Raw genomic sequence first — 14,220 nt, forward strand, 5'->3', positions numbered from 1 at the left:
CCATATATACCATGCAACTGGATTCATTTAACTACTGAAACTGCCTTTGTTATTTGTTTCATTAACTTAGTTTAATTCTAAACCAGAAAAAAAAGTTCAAACAGCATAAGAGTATTTCAGTGCTGTCGTAAGACCTACATTACTTCAATACATCCAGAAAAGCAGAGGTGTAAAATATTCATTATATTAGTCTGGAATGCTATAATAAATAGCCATAAACAATAGGATAGTACTCAAGTCAAAACCCACAACCAGCAGAGCTGGCACAGGTGATTCATCTGTTCTGAAAAATTTATGTACAATACCATGGATACAAGACATAAGGATTATCAATCCATTCTCCTAGCTCCTAGATATAGTTTTAATGTTAGGGTCCATGGGAAAAACATATCCTTTTAAAACTCATTCAACTTGAATTTATTCCAGCAGGACATGAAATACAGGTTGAATACTATTTTAAAAGTATTCACTTTTTAATCAGTCTTCAAAACACCGATGTTGAAAACAAATCAAAAGTACATGCAGATTTCAGAATAACCCAAACTTTTTTCATCCTGGTGAACCAGTGTTCAGCCTGCTGAAGAGAAGGTCCAAGAGAACCTTAACAAATGCCTTCACAAGGGAAGATTACCAAGCAGATGAAGACAGGATCTTTACTGAGGTGTATGGGAAGGAATAAGATAAAAGTGGCATAATTTAAACAAGGAAGCTTCAATCTTGTTAGAAGAAAAAAGATTTTCACTGTAAGGATTATCAACCACTGGGATTGGTTGATAATCCTTACAGTGGATTGGTTGAGAGGTCGCAGAATCTGCACCCTCAGAGGTTTCTAGCATTTGGCTGGACAAAGCCATCTGAAGGTATTATTTTAACTGGCCTCTAAATGAGACAGTTCAATTGTATAAATACATTTGCAAAAATAATCTAAATTTATTTATTTTTTAGTCCAAATCAAAGAAAGAAAAAATGTTATAATTGCTGATCTGTACAACAAACCCCTGCTAACAAGGCCAGAAAGGCTAGCATTTCTCACAGGAGCACTATCAGCACTGAATTACAAAGGCTCGCTGTTTATTACGCAAGATTTAGTTTTGTAGAAACAAAACTGGACATGCAGCAAAAAGAAAAATTTAAAAAAAACCCCTAGAGCTGATCTTTCCAGTGCTGGTCCACAAGCAAGCCTTGGTTCCATGAAGCTGCATACAATGCAGTATAACCCCTACTCCACGCAAAAACCTTATCCTAAACACTTACTGAGACTCCCTCTAATAAGAATAAGCCTGCACACCAGGGACACATATGAAGCTTCAAAAGGAACAGTAAAAAAAGGGCACATGCATGAAAACTTGTGACACGAAAGGCAAGAAAGCAGGAAATTAGGTTTTACTTATTTTTATTGGTTTTGCAGCCAGAGCAAAGAACAATGCAGAAGGCAGGCTGCTTATAAGCCTATCCCAAGCTGAACACAAGCACAGAACACGGGGAAGAGCTGCATTTGATTAATAATAAATATGTCCCTGTTATGTATGCAAGACGTTACCAGGCAATTTCTAAGTGCAGAAGACAACATCAAACCAAAACATGCACTGTCCAGACACAGGTGGGACTGTGCCCAGCTCAGAGGTGAGGCACAGCCACGCAGGGGGCCGGGCAAGCACGGTGGGAGACTGAATGTCACGTCAGCCACTGCGGCTTTTTTAACATCGTCCCGTGCCAATGAATCGATGCGAGTGCAACCTAAGCATGTAAAGATGCATCTATATTTTCATGAAACTCATGTTTAGAAATGCTGAATTATTTGATAGTGCCTTTCCCCTGGTGTTACAATTTTGATACTTTTCAATCTGAAAAAGAAATCTGGAAAAAAAAGTGTGCAATTTAATTGAATGAAATGTACACTATACCATCAACCAAAATGAAAAGGTATACATGAAAAGGCTGATAAAATCTTTGCCAACTAGCATGAAGCACCATCCTTTTGGTTTTGTCTTTAGGTAACTGAAGAAATTACAAGAATTACCATTGGTGCTATAAGAACAGATCAATCAAAAATCCCTCTTTTTTTCCTATGATGTAGGTTTATTTTGCGTTTACACTATGCAACAAAACTGTCAGAAAGATTTATTGGACAAGGCAGAAGGTGTTCCTACTTATTACTGATGGAAATTTTTTCATTTACTGATGGAAAATTTGGCAAGCAGGATTGTTCAAGACTGGTCAGAAAAGACCTCAGAAAAGCTCTTAGAACAAGCTCTAGATGGAATGTCATCCTGTAAATTGAAAGGAATATAGGGTGAGTCAAGTATTAAAAGGCAAAAGCACTTCAGTTTCTCAAGTTCCTGACAAACCGCAGTGAGAAAAGAGGGACCTGTGGTCTTCTTTAAATACAAAATGACTCATCCAGGATAAGACTGATCCCAGCAACTGCCTTTAGCAACCATCTTTCAAATATGAGAACCAACAGATCACCCATGACAAAGTTATAACAGACTAAAAAAACCAAATAGATCTATTATGCTTACCAAGTTCATTCTGAGCTAGGTAATCTCCTCAGGTTTTAAAATCTGAGAGGAGCAGACCATAGACTGCTGTATTTCTTTCACATGGACATCTAAGACAAAAACTAAAACACAACCAGTGAAAAGCTATGAGCAATACTGGTAACCTAATGATTTTTACTTTCGCCCTTTCTACCACCTCATAGCATATCTTGCGTATGTATAAAAAAATAAAAAGGAAAAAAAATCTGCAATAAAGCAGACTCCTAACTGATCTCTCACTGAAAGAAAGTTCTTAAATTATGACTCTTTATTTCAAAGAAGAGTAACACAAGTAATGGAAACTAACACACAGATCAAGTATGTGCTTACAAATTTATTTAAGACTTTTCACATTTGATCTCTCATTGTTCCAGCAGTTTGTCTCTTTGCCAGGAACAAGTGCTGCTCAAACAGAAATCAGATCAACCTCAGCTATCTAGGCATGACACTCAGGTGAGGATCCAATGTACAGTCTAAACAAATGTCCAAGTCCTTTACATCTACTATGCAGTGAAGAAAAAATAGTGTCACTTATCTTAATAATAATTAATCATATTTTTCGAGTTTCACAAGTATTAACATAATTCTGCATTAAATCTGGCATAGAGCATAATCACAGAATCAATTAGGTTGGAAAAGACCTCTGAGATATCAAGTCCAACCTTTGATCGAACACCAACACATTAACTAGACTATGGCACTAAGTGCCACATCCAGTCTTTCCTTACACACCTCCAGGGACAGTGACTCCACCACCTCCCTAGGCAGTCATTCCAATGTCTAATCACCCTTTCTGTGAAGAAATTCCTGCTAATGTCCAACCTAAACCTTCCCCAGCACAATTTCAGACTGTGTCCTCTTCTGTCACTGGTTGCCCTGGAGAAGAGGTCGATCCCCACCTGGCTACAACCTCCTTTCAGGTAGTTGTAGAGATCAGTAAGGTCTCCCCTGAGCTTCCTTTTCTCCAGGTTAAACAGTCCCAGCTCCCTCAGCCACTCCCCACATGTGACAATATGAAGCATGGCACAGCTCAGGAGCTCACTGACAAACCTGTGGATTCGATTTTGTACCAAAGACTAGTCTAGCAGAGAAGTAAATGCATATTATGTTTTTAACAAATTATCACTGTTACTCGTTGCCAGTAATGAGTAACATTAAAAAAAAAGTAATTAATAACTGTAATGAGTAAGATCAAAAATGACCAGTAATAATAACCAGTGTTTTCATAACAGTTGCCATTGGGCTTACTATACAATCAACACCATAACCATCCCACGGCTGAAAAACAGAGCTGAAGCACATGCATTAGCTTCAAGTTGTCCCTCACTGCAGCACCGCAGCAGTATTTTAACTGACTTCAAATTCATGTTTTTTTCCTCAGAAAATAAGATTTTTATCATCTATCTAACAAGTGAACTAATACATTCCAGAGAAAGCCTTCCAGCCTGACACATTTAGTTGTAGCCATTAACAGCTCAGATCAATGTTACTCCTGCAGCACTGTTTTAAAAGTTTAATGGGATGATCATTACCAATATATCTGAGCTGACTGCAGGGACAGACATCGATGCTCAAGCCTACGTTAAGCCCTCGGACACACCTGTTTAGAGTGTCTTCCAAAAATAAACAAACCTCCTGCCCAGCCCCCTTGGACTTACTTCTCACAGAAGAAACTGAGTATGATGGTCTTTGCCAGCTGGGCAGAAAAACCTTAAAGAATCAGCCAAATTCAGCTACTAATGAATGAAACATAGACCAAAATCCAATAGTTACAGTGTGTTGTTTATACCAGTAGGCAAACAGAAAGAGGCACTGAGGTCTGGAGTAGGCAAAAAGCGCAGGATCAAACTCCCAGCTACTTCAAGTGGGAGACCTGATGGCCCAGGAAATTAAGAATTTAGTTATCTTTAGCTGTAGATAGAATTTATAGTCCACAGAAATAATCTGATTTAAATCAACAACGACAGAATCTCAGTAGTTTCCTAAGGAATAAAAAAGAACTAAAATTCCAGCTTAGATGAGCTTGGAGTTTAGATACTAGAAATGGATTGAAGTGAGAACATTCAACAGATAAAGGTATTTAATATTACTGGAAAGACCAGGCAGCCTTTGTTTACTTTTTGACTTATACAAACTATCATCAACTAACTCACAGAAGCAAAGTCTGCCTCACAATCTTCAGTTAGAGTAGGCAAAGCTAAACAGAAGTGTCAGTGCATGTCAGCACTTTCATATCCTCTGTGTGGCAGGATCCTCAGCATTAGCTAACTTGTGCCTTTTTTACATATACACAAGCCTTAAACGTTGTGCTGCACAGACCTACATGAAGCAATAGCAGGTAACTGCTGGTCCCAACATAACATTGAGCCCTCTGTACGTATTTTATGTTCAGCAATGCTAATCACTCTTGGCCTCTCATTTGACTGAAAAAAAGCTGGGAACTTCATGTGCCCTTTCACCACTTTCTTGTATGCATTTTCAAAGAAACACATTAGCAAATGTAGGGCATTTCAGCACCAAGACATGAGGAGGAGGAGGGGAAAAAAGAGAGTTAACTCCCCTGAGGACTGTTTCTTTAGCAGAAGCATTGGTATGTTTAACTGATAAAACCCTTGATGAGAAGAACTGTGAAAAACTTACGGAACCAGAGCCCAGTCTTTCAATGCATACACACACACACTTGATTTTGTCACTGACAGGTCTATCAATGCGGACCAAATTACTCCTTAGCATCAAACTGATGAGTGCTTTTCACCCAAAATTAATATAGTGCCATTAAGAATACCTGGTATTTAGCAGTGTTATGTTACATTGGTCAGCAGTAAAGAAAATTTAAAGCCAAGCACAGAGAAGACGGGACCAACAGTCATGTTTGACAGCAGTTTGCAAGAACAGGCCAAAAAAGAAAGTCATCACAAGACCACAGCTCAGAAGACATGGAGAAAGAACACCAGACCACAGAGGAGATGGTCCAAAATATTAAGACCTTTAAATCAAGCAGAATTGGAACTCTTAATATCAGATTTTAAGTGCACTAGTATAAGAAAAACACACCAAATAAATCCCACAGTTGAGTACTTATATGTTTTGTTGTATATTCTGTGTTATAGAGGGATTCAGTTCCACTCACAAATTAAACTATCTTCTTTTTTCAAAAAAACCCGAAACATGTACACACTCGCATCACATGCTTATCCCAAAGAGCAAAAAGCAATGAAGAATCTGTTTGACTACAAGCAGAAAAAGTAACAGTTTATTGCAAAACCATCCACTTCCTCTAATTATTGCTGAAGATTTAGACTACACAACTTTCATTTACATCATATTTTTGTATGCAATTATTCAGATTAGAAACATGATTCTGAAATCATAAATGTAGAAACAAGACCCTATTCTTCCAGGCTTTCTGCTGTGCTCTGGATGAAGCAATTTGCCCCAGGACAGCGATATATCTATCCTCTCATTGAAAATTTGGTAGCATTTATGCAGGTAGTCGTTAAAGTTACAAGTCAAGTGTATCTTCATATATTGCACCTCCCACATATGTAGGTCTTGCTTTGTTCACGCAGTGTTTCAAGCTATCCTAAAGAACAAATATCATGCAGCCCAAACAGAATTATTGTTAGCTTCTCAGTAACTTCCATCTTTGTTGCAAAACAAAGGGGCTGTATTTTGATGTTTTGTGAACCATGATGCTCATACAAAGTACTTGTTTACTCCCACAGGAACAGTTCCAAACGACTGATTTTCCTACCAAAATGCTATTACTGATCTCCAAGTTTCAGACGAGTTGCCTTGTATCAGAAAATGTAATAAAGCTCAACGGCAACAAAGACCTAAGAGAAATCTATCAGAATCCTTGCTCTGGACTTGCTGGTTTTAAAAATATTCACACAAAGAATGTGACCACCCACAACCTTCATACATAACAGTGACACTTATAAGAACTACAACACAATATACATTTGCTGAAGTGTGAAAGAAATGACAAGACAATGTCTTCTAGGAATGCTGAATGATTTCTGTGAAGTTTTGAGGACAAGGCTTGAGGGAAAATTAGAGAAAAATACCCTGAAAAAAAGTGCCTGGAAATGCAATAGTCGTTTCAGCAATGCAACCTATTCAAGACATTTAAAAAAAAAAACAAACTGGAAGACATTTATTCATGGCGTTAAAAAGTACATACACTTTGCTTTCATGTTTCTTGTAATCACTTTAATTTTTATCTCCACGTGAGAAGAATTATTCCAGGAAACCAAGAAGCAGCAACATTCAGTTACTGAGAAATATAAGCCAGCCATTTCCTGAGCTCCACAGCAGGAACTATGTCTGCCCTAGCCCTCACAACTCTTGAATATTATTTAGGTTCATTTCTGAAAGTTTCAGCCAAAAGATAAACTTGGCTCCATTAAAGGCATCTCAGAACATTATTTTATTTACAGGTAACCTGGCAAACCACATATAAATAATTAACCAATGCTTCCAATAGTAATGAAAAAGGTATCATATCTGGAAGTTTGACAGTGAGAAAATGAGTTTAAAAGATTTTTTCCCCAAAAAACTGGAGTAACAAAACTTCGAAAAGCAATAACTAGCTTCAGTTTGAATAAAAATGCATAGAATGCTTTGGGTTTATCTCTTTGCAGGTTTGAAAGCTGGTGTCATAGCAAAGCAAATGCATGAAAACCACAGAAGTATAAACATTCACCTAAATCCTAACAATAACTTCAATATATGTCTGAATACAATTTTATTCCTGAGAACATTGTAGACAATATTGTTTACCTGATATAGGCAAAAATACATTGACTGAATATGCTGACAGGGCAGGGTTTGTTTTTTGTGGGGGGTTTTTTATCACAATGACAGCAGTTTCAGGAAATGAAATTATTTGTTAAAATATTAAATTGACTTCCACTAGGTGATATATATGCATATGGATTATCTAAAGTGTAGTTTGATTTTAGCTACCAGTTTCCCATTAAGGCACATGCTGAATCCAGTCTAGTCTGGCATTAAATTAAGCCACAGGGATTTTTGGCTGAACATGTCCCAAAATCCCAGAAAAGCATATTTATTTTTCCTGAAAATTATTATAGCTATTACTATGACTAGACTTCAACTGCACTGAAACACACCAACACAGAAATTTAGCAGCAGAAGCCCTTACAGATGCAGACTTTGCAGGAGACTTGTTTGGTAGATCAGAGGCCACTTTGCAGGCATAAATCACTGGCATACCTCAATGCAATTAATTTTTCTTTCTCAAGGTATTTCACATGGTTGTTCCCCAAAGAAAACTCCGAAACAGATAAAAAAATATACCTGCATAGAGATTTCATGTCTTTTTGATCTGCAGTGTCGATCCAGACGTATTTTGTGACTTTTTAAAGGTTCTGCTTCCTTAAAATCAGTAAAAACCACAATGGTAAAAACTGAATAGAACAAACATCCTACAATCTGAAAATGTTTTTGTGAGAACATGTTTCTAACTTCCTACCTCATTAGGACGTTCTGAATTTTAAAACAGACAGTCATCCTGCATTGATTAATAAAGTTTTTTATGTGTTGGGAATTAGTCAGTCATGAAGTAGTCAGTAAGTCAGATATTTTACTGACTATAAAACCAATCCTATGTTCAATAATCAAGAACAAGTTTTCAGTGTATCGCTAGATTTAGTGTAACATCAAACTGACTTCCTCCCCCCAACTCCGTTTCATTGTCTCAAATAGTCAGAAAAAGAAACCCAAACTCCATTCAGCACACACGCAGAAGTAATCTTATCTTCTGGGTCTCAGTTGTTATTTCATACATGACAATACTACACATCATGTAGCAAAATACCAAAACATAGAATGTAGCTTGACTATTTATGAACACAGGGAAAATATTTCTTGCATGTAAGACTAAAACAAAAGTACAGTTCGTGGCCAGAACTGCAAACACTTAACGGTATTAAACTGAAACCCAAACTTAAAGAATCACCACAAATAATTAATTAAAAATTCAAAATATATCAAATTTCATTTAGAGAAACACAAAGCTGAACTCAACTTTTATCTGCCTTCCTCCTCTCCTACTATCCTTCCACCTATATCTCAAAAAACTTTCCTTTTCACTGAACTTACAACATCTGTTACTCTTTCCCTCATTCAAAAATGTCAACGCTAATGCAACTTTACAGGTTTTACATCACTGTGCAAGGTTTTACCAGTTATATGGTGTAAAATTCCTCGTTGTCCTATCCGTGCAACGAGGAATTCCGAGTGCAAAAGCCTGCAAAAACGTTTCTGCGCACCAGAATGTCCAATACTGCTACTCCTCTCCAAAATGTTATTAATTACCAAGATTTTAAAGAAAATACAAAAAAGACCCTCAGATCATGGAACCTCGCTGCAAGTAAATGCCGAATCTGTCCCTGCAGCCTTCGGTTCTGTATCGCCCCGCACGGGGCAGACACCCACACGCCGGGCCGGCCGGCAGCGCTGCTCTGCTGCCCGCCGTGACAGCCGGTCGGCACCAGCCCTGTGCCCGGCTTGCCGCCCCTCCCGCGGCGAGAAGAGTCCTCTCCGCTCCCCTCGCGGGGCTGGGACCTGTCCGGGGACCGGGACGGGACGGGACGGACTGTGCTGAGGGAGCGCGGGAGCCGCCCGGCCGCCGGCTTTGGAGCCGGCTGTGCGTGTCACCCACCGACCCACCCAGGCGGCTCGGGGGGTGATCGAGCACTTTTCAGGCGCAGGCCTCGGGCAGGCACAGCCCCGCAGAGAGCTCCCGGCTCCGCTCGGCCCCGCTGCCCCTTCACACAGCCCCTCACGCCGCGCCGAGCCCGGGCATCCCCTCCCGCGGGCGGCAGGCTGGCTCCGCGCTGCTCTGGGTCATCCCCGCCCTCCCCCGGCGGCTGCGAGCCCCGCTCCCGGAGGCCACCGGGGCTCCCCGCGCCCCCTGCCCCGGAGGCAGGATCGGCGACCTCCGCCCCCGCCCTCCCTGCCTGCCGCCCGCGGTACCTCCTGGCCGCCCGCGGGGCTCCCGCGCCGCTCTGCGGGGCTCGGCCCCGTCCGCCCGCCCTCCTCCGGCACGGGGGGGCCGCGGGTCCTTCTCCCGAGCTGCCGCCGCCCGCCGGCGGGGAGGAGAGGAGGAGGAGGAGGAGATGGAGGGCGTCTCCGGTGCTCAGGGCTGTGCAATCGGGCCCGGAGCCATCGAGCGCCCGCGGCGGCCGGGAGGAGGGCGGGAGCGGCTCGGGGAGCGCGGGGCCCGGGGCGAGGCGTGGCGGTGCCGGGGGGCACAGAGACACCGCCCCGAGGGCGCTCCGGGGCCCTGCAGCCGCCGGGCTGTCAGCAGCGCTCGCTAGCGGCGCACAGCCGGGAGCCAGCGCGCAGCGTTCTCCCACCGAAAACAGCAACAAAAGAAATCCTTCTCCGTGAAATTTTTTTTAAAGTAGTTCAGCTGGCATTGCTGGAATTTGTACCTGGCTGTCATAAGAGTCTGCCATGGCTTCTTTGATTTCCACTCTACCCCACAGGCGTATTTCCCAGAGAGTGCACCTGGGCACTGCACAGGACAGTAACAGGATCAGCACCTTTAAGTGCTTGTCAAACCCACCATTTGCAAAAGTTGTTACTCTTGAGTTTCATCTCTGTAGGCTCTGACCCCAAAGCGATATGGGATCCCAAGTCAAGGAATCATTCTGTATCTAAAGGACCAGGTCAACTGGAGCTCCTGGTTTCTCCTACTGCATTAGGTACTTCTTCCATGTGCTCCAACTGGAAGGGGTTGCCACATCACTGGGAATGACTTCTACCCTTCCAAATTTTCGTAAGCAAATTCATTGGTCATGGGAAAATTTCCATTGGAGGGATTTTCTTTAATGAAATCAACTCCAAGATTATCAAGTCTGACCTTTGATTGATCACCACCATGTCAACTAGACCATAGCACTAAGTGCCACATCCAGTCGTTTCTTGAACAGCTCCAATGATAGTGACAACAGCACCTCCCTGAGCAGTCCATTCCAATGTTTAACAACTCTTTCCATGAAAAAATTCCTCCTGATGTCCAACCTGAACCTCCCCTGGCACAGCTTGAGGCTATATCCTCTCATCCTGTCACTAGTTGAGGAAGAAGGTGCCAACCCCCACCTTGCTACAGCCTCCTTTCAGGTAGTTCTAGAGAGGGAGCCATCATGGGGAGGCAATAATGCTCAGGACACATAACCATAGGAGCCAAAATTGTGTCTAACCCTTACATAAGCTTCTACATTGATCTTCAAATAGGTTCAACATGTAAAGTTTATATACAGTGGGATGGGAACATCTGTATCCAGTTATGCAGATGATACTGCTGAGAAATATTTCAAGGAGCGCACACAGAACCATCCAATTACACTGGGCTATAGATGCCACGAGCACCAGCCTGCGTTACCATATATGGACACTGGTTTCATTTTTACTAAACTGACTGTGATAAAAAAACGTAAGCACTGATGCTTTTAAAAAAGATTCTGGCAATGGATGTGGTAATGAAGAATATACAAATGCCTCATACCTGAAGTAGGAAACTATTTACATATTTTATTTCACAGAAAGCGATTCTACAAACACCTACTGGTGTAAAGGTGTTAACTCCTGGTATCGAAAATTATGTACACTCCCAGGAAAGAGCTACTTGCTGGGTTAACCTCATTTTGCTACTCATAAAGATCACAATTCACTTGTGAGAAAGGTCAGATGAACAATTTATATTCAAAGACTGTCGGTGTTATGACATTTTCCATAATGAACTCCAGAAAAACAAAGGCTCCTCTGGCTGGCAGTCCTGAGGTAACACAAAGACCTGGCAATATTTGTGAAGAATTGAACATGTTTAACCCAGAAACAAGCAAAACCAAATTTAGGATAATTTTTGGAATATTGTTGCTGTTATTATCACTACTCTGTCTTCTATTCACTCTGTTATGGTAGTAGCCAGGGAACCACTCAAGATTAGTATCTCATAATGCTAAATATTATATGAAAACCAAAATATCATTCATTAAGAAGTAAAGTCTTGCTCAATCTTTCATAAGAATTATGTCTCCCAGCCCCCCTGGACACATGATAGCAGATCTAAGTAATGCTTTGTTAATGCTAAGCTGATATGATTCAATTGGAATAACAAAGGATACTCAAGCAGGACACCCCTTCCATCTCTGGATACATCAGGTTTAGGGTGGTTTTGTGCCAGCAGTGCTGACATGAGGTAAGAGTCTGTGCTCACTGGATTTATGGCTAACCTTGATTTTTAATATGATTTTTTTCCTAAATTGGTCAACAGAATGTTAACCATGCACTGATTCAAATTAGTGTCTACTTCAGCAATTATGTATGCCATTTTTATTTTTCCCCTTTTCCATCTGAAATAAAACAAATATTGTTATGCCAGTTTATTGTATTTTGTTCTAAACCAGAATAAATTAGGATAGTTAAATGTATTCACCGTATATTAATTGAATTTTCCTTTTCCCCGTTAGTCCTGACTGTGCTTCAATAGCAAATTACTTAATAAAATAAGCAACTGGCAAATAATTGAAATGCAAAAACCTACTGATTAGTCTTCTCATTAGTCTATTTTGGTAAAGTGGGTTGACTGAGCATGAGTCAGTTCTGCCGTACAAATTCCAGACATAGTAGAATATCTATGTAGTCACATATGCCTCTGAGCTAAATATTTTCCTTCTTTCAGCTTTATAATCCTCAGTGACTCTAGAGGGGAAAAAAAAGAATGTATTCCTTTGAGTTTAGTGTGACTGTCCATGCATGACTAAGAATCACAGGACTAGGGGCCCAATTTGAAGCAAATGTAATATCACCAACTAATTACATAGCAAAAAAAGCCAAATTCCATGATCTTTTAAAATAATTAAGAAGGAATGTCTTTAAATTAATTATAAGATTAACCATTTAGTTTTACTTTCTCTTTGCAATTTTTTTATACAGTCAGCATACTGTTTTTTAAGCACAGGATGAGACAAGTTCTGAATGTGCGAACAGTTACACCATCAGCTACAGACAATTTCCATTTTGGTTTTAATCTAAGGTTATTAATCTGCCTATAAACATTATAACATGCTCAGTTCTAGAACTGCTGCAGCCCCTAGCATCCAGGCCTGTCCTCGCCTGCTCCCTCAGTTCAGACAGTAACTATGTGTTTCTAATCCCAAAAGTGAAATGTTCAGTTCCCTCCAGTAGCTGCCTTCTGGGGGCATGTAGAATCCAATACATTTTGGCCTGTCCTAGTTTTTGCAATGCCTTAGGTACGAATCATTCTTTTTTACACATTGAATATCAAAAATAAGATATAGTTTTATTTTATGCTACAATAGTGCTATACTGCTTTTTATTCCCAACACAGTTGCTTTTTGTACTATCACAAAATGCAATGCCTGAATCCCTGCCAAGCAATTACACAGTCCTGCTGTTATTTTTAATCCTAAAATGTAAATAAAAGTATTATGCAGGCCTAGATAATATTAGATACAGCTACCAAAATGGAACTGGGAAATAAAAAAATTAGATCTAGGGATGGATTGCCAGCTAAATACTAAGGCCTCCCAAAAACCTTTTGCTTCCACTGCTAATACAAAACCTTTATTGCCAATCTCTCCTAATGGAGCACATCTAAATAGCCTTAAGCTCCTTACTTGACAATTTTTAATACATACTGACGGAATAGGGCATCTATTGTGGCATTTACACTGGTAAATACAATTAAAGTGAATAGAAAGCAATCTTAAATTCAGAGCACTGAGATACATAAATATACATGAACTAGAACAGTACAACAGGAATGCCGTTTATTTCCTTTTCCATGCTGTCTGGATCATCCCTATTTTAGAAATACTATGGAGTGTTATTTATACTGATACCACACTGTTCATTGAGGCAGTCAGAGTGCTCTGTGGATGTTAGCTCAAGTCACGTTTGTGAGGCAGAGGCTAAAATAAGAGGTAGTGAAAGGCAAATTCCTGTAGCTCCGACGAAAGTAAACAGAGGTGGAAGCATACTGCCTTCTGATGAAAAAAGAGGATCAGAGGTGATTTTTTGCTTTTAGTGAAGAGAAAAAAACTAGTGGTTTTAAACCTCTTTTTCCCGTTTTCACTCTTTCTTTGTCTCACAGATGGAAAAAGTGGAGCAGAAAATTGCTTTACCCAAAGCTGCACACTGGCAGTAATTGAACTAGCAGACAACATTGGTTTAAATAGAAAATGTGCAATACATTCAAACTATTTGGGCTATTCTAACTGCTGTTTCTTTCTCTTGTCCACATATACCATTTACTTTTCAATTGTATTTGGGATGGCACTTCTAGTAACAGAATCTTGTAGGGATTCCCAAATTCTGTGTTGCTTTCAAGGAGCTTCAAGAGAATAAGAAGGAACAAATAGGAAATACTAAATTCACTACATTCTTGAGGGAGAGTCTCAAATTTTAGATGCTGCTTTCCCAAGGAAAATATTAAGGAGGAAGCTCTGCTTTCTGTTCTTGTCCAGCAATTGTCACCCCGAGTTCTAGCATAAAGCAATTGATGGATCTTACAGACAGCCCAGTACTGTCTCACTGTGCAGTGAATACACTAAACTGAGTGATGGTCCTTGTTTTGCTCATAGTCTTAAGGATCAACACATTGAAAAAAAATAAAATACCC

Source organism: Empidonax traillii, unplaced genomic scaffold (assembly GCF_003031625.1).
Source record: "Empidonax traillii isolate 1590-97213 ecotype Southwest subspecies unplaced genomic scaffold, ASM303162v1 scaffold45:size3623477, whole genome shotgun sequence".
Lineage (NCBI taxonomy): Eukaryota > Metazoa > Chordata > Aves > Passeriformes > Tyrannidae > Empidonax > Empidonax traillii.